Below are 3,786 nucleotides of genomic sequence, written 5' to 3'. Positions count from 1 at the left end.
ATTCTATTCTATTCTATTCTATTCTATTCTATTCTATTCTATTCTATAATATTCTGTTCTATTATATTCTCATTCTATTCTGTTCTGTTTTATTCTTTCTGTTCTATTCTATTCTTATTCTATTCTGTTCTATTATATTATGTTATATTATGTTCTATTCTATTCTTATTCTGTTCTGTTCTATTCTACTCTGTTCTATTTTATTATAGCCTATACTTATTCTATTCTATTGTTATTCTATTCTATTCTTATTCTATTATGTTCTATTATATTCTAATTCTATTCTGTTCTGTTCTGTTCTATTATGTTCTGTTCTATTCTTATTCTATTCTGTTCTATTCTATTCTTATTATATTCTATTTTATTATGTTCTATTTTATTCTATCCTATTCTTATTCTATTCTTATTCTATTCTATTGTTATTCTATTCTATTCTTATTCTATTATGTTCTATTCTTATTCTCTCGACCTTTGACCTCTCTAAGTGTCTTTAAGAATCTGTTGGACTCGGGACCAACGCAGACATGTTCCTGTTTTTAGTTTCTACATTCACCTTAGAATCTAGATGTTTTTTGTTACCTTTTCCTTTTAGCCATCCTATTTGTAAAAAAAAAAAAAAACTGTATTATGACTTTTTATAACTGTTTATTGTTGTTGCTGTTGTCCATTGTTCTTTGTTGAAATCAGGTCTCTCTTGTAAATGAGTCCTCGAGGCTCAATGGGAATTACCTGTAGAAATAAAGGTTGATTGATATTCTATTCTGTTCTATTATATTCTGTTGTATTCTATTCTATCCTATCCTATTCTTATTCTATTCTTATTTTATTCTATTTTGTTCTATTCTATTCAGTTCTATTCTTATTCTATTCTATTCTTATTCCATTCTATTCTTATTCTATTCTATTCTTATTCTATTCTATTCTGTTCTATTCTATTCTTATTCCATTCTATTCTGTTCTATTCTTTGCACGTGGTTAACTCGATATCTGATCCAGGTTCAGACTGACCTCTTGTGGTGCATGTAGGGGGGTTCTACAGATCCACTCTGAGGCTTCAGTTCTGAAGGTTTGGCTCAGGGATGGACAGAGTACTAAAATAACAAACTCAAGTAAAAGTACAAGTAAAAGTAAAGTAACTTGAGTAAAAATCACTGTGTATAAAAAAAGGTACATTTGAGGGAAAATAATTACAGTTTGTGCAACAGAAGGACATCTCTCCTGCCACGGACCAGAGGAGATCTTCACCTCCAACAAGCTCTGAGATTAATTCACTTCAGACTTTTATAAAATAAAAGTTCATCCATCCATCCATCCATCCATCCATCCATCCATCCATCCATCCATCCATCCATCCATCCATCCATCATCTTTACTTGCTTCAGACCATTAGTAAAAGTTATTTAGGAAAGAGAAAGGTTTTTGTTGAACCTCCACTTTGTCACAACCTTCCATCCTGAGCAGCACATTGGCGACAGTAGGAAGAAAAAACTAAGTTTTAACAGGAACAGACCTCCATGAAAACTAGAACAAGAACCAGGCTCAGGATGGGTGGCCATCTTTGACTGGCTGGACTTAAAGAAGCCTGGAATAAAACATGGATGAAAGACTGGTCCAGGTTTATGGTCCACAAATGGTTCCTATGGTCCAGGTCTAGTATCTATGATCCAGGTGCGGTCTCTAGGGTCCAGGTGGTGTTTTTTGTTGTTGTCCAGGTGTAGTTTCTGTCTCAGATTCTGAGAGTGAGGCTGTGCTCCAGACACTTAGGCTCCCGCTGAAAATACCATTTTTAGGTCTGGGGGAGGATGTCCTAAAAACAGCCACTAGGAGCTAACCCCGCCATTAGGGAGCACAAGCCAGTCTCTGGTTCTGGTCCCAAGCCCGGGTAAATGGTGAGGGTTGTGTCAGGAAGGACATCCGACATAAAACACTTTTGCCAAAACTAATGCAAGTTCATCTAAAAGACACCATATGAGATCAGTCGAGGCCCGGGTTAACGACGACCTCCACCGGTGCTGTTGACAAACAGGGTTCTGTGTCAGGAGACAGAGGGAGGAGAGGAAAGGACTGACAGATGAGGTTGGTCTTATTAACAATCAATCATTTTCTGTTTAACTCCTGAGACAACTCGATCCTCAGCTTTCTGTGCCGCATGGTCAGTGTGTTACACACCAAACAGCCTTGTGACTACCTGTCACCCTCTAGATCAGGGGTGTCAAACTCACTCACAACAGGGGCCAAAATTAAAACGTTTTCAAACTAAGGGCCAGTTTCAGAATCTACATGAACTCAAACCAGATACTCAGCATCTTCTCTTGGTTGCAGGTTCCTCAACAAGAGTTTGATTGGTCTCATTTGATGTTCTCTGTTGTGCTTTCGACGTCATAATCAAAGATTACTGAAAATATTCAAGAGATAGAAGTATTTGATGTTCCACATATCATCTTGGGGGCCAGATGTCAACGAGGGCCACATTTGGCCCCGGGCCTTGATTTTGACACAAATGCTTTAAACAGACTGATTACAGACTGAAGACATATGAGATGCTGATTGCAGGACACACTTTTAACTTGTCCTTGTGGTCAGACTAGTTTCGATATTTTATGGGCATACCATCCTTTTTTCAAGATTAGTTTCTTTAGTTTGTTTTTAAAAACTTTTCTGTTGAACCAAAACAAAAAGTAACAACTTGTTGACTTCCAAAGGTTCATTTTTTCTTGAAACTGACCAAAGTAACATCACATCGTTGAGATCATTTTAGACCAAAACTGTCATGAAAGGCACCAGGCGATGTACAATTTTTTATTATTTTTTTCCTTCTTGCTCTTGGTGAAGGCGGATGCATTTCTCCTCCCACTCCTTCCCCTGTTTCTGCTCTTTGTCCTGTGAACCTTTCGGAGCCTCTCTTGCGTATCGTCTGAATTGTAAATCATGGATCTGGTCAGCTGGTCTCTCAACGCAATTGAAGAAATTTTCTTGACGAGAAGACATGGCGACGAAAAGCCCTCCTGCCCCGATGGGACACTGGATACTAGCTGGATACAAGATGGATTCCTGGTGGCAGTGGAAGATCGTGCGTCTGTCCATATTGTTGGTCGAGGATGATGAAGACATGTATAATTGGATTTATGATAACAGGATTTCTGCTTTTTGAGTTGGTGGTTACCTGGCGAATTTGGAAAAAGACGGCAGCTGCTCTGGACATTGTGAAGCTGCCGGCCTGTGTGAGGGGATGTGCCGTGCTGACAACACTCAGACTCAAATGCTGTGAGAGCTGAGCTGTAAGCTGGACGGAATCCTTGCTGAACCACAGGCTACTTGCAGCTCCTGAATCTCGCTGGTGGGAAGGAATAGATCTCGGAGAAGTTGTAAGCTTGATTCGATGTATGTGACCACAAATTAGGCTGTCTGGAGTCACCGTTGAGATGTACCAGCGAGACTGTGAAGTCAGATGGAAATGAACAGAGTTGGGCTGACCCAAAACAAATGTTGATATCTGAATCTGGCTCCCCGTGTCGGCCTTGGAAGGTTGACTATCTCAAATTCTCCTGGATGTGAACAAGATGCTTTGCTCCCACCTCCACTACCCGCTCCCTTCCCCAAGGACATCTGTGGTGTCCGAGCTCTACCGAGCCAGCTGATAAACACTGCACCATCACTTCATCACTTATCAGGACTATGGCTGTGTGTGGGGGGAGGGGTGTCTGGACAGTGTTCGTGGACTTACTTCCCCTCAAATTCACTGCCTTCACTGGCCTCTCTCATTTTGCCCCCCCCCCCCCCCCCCCC

This window comes from Nematolebias whitei, chromosome 13 (genome assembly GCF_014905685.2).
Source record: "Nematolebias whitei isolate Nwh7 chromosome 13, NemWhi1, whole genome shotgun sequence".
In the NCBI taxonomy this organism is placed as follows: domain Eukaryota; kingdom Metazoa; phylum Chordata; class Actinopteri; order Cyprinodontiformes; family Rivulidae; genus Nematolebias; species Nematolebias whitei.
Note: the sequence above shows the minus strand (reverse complement) of the source record.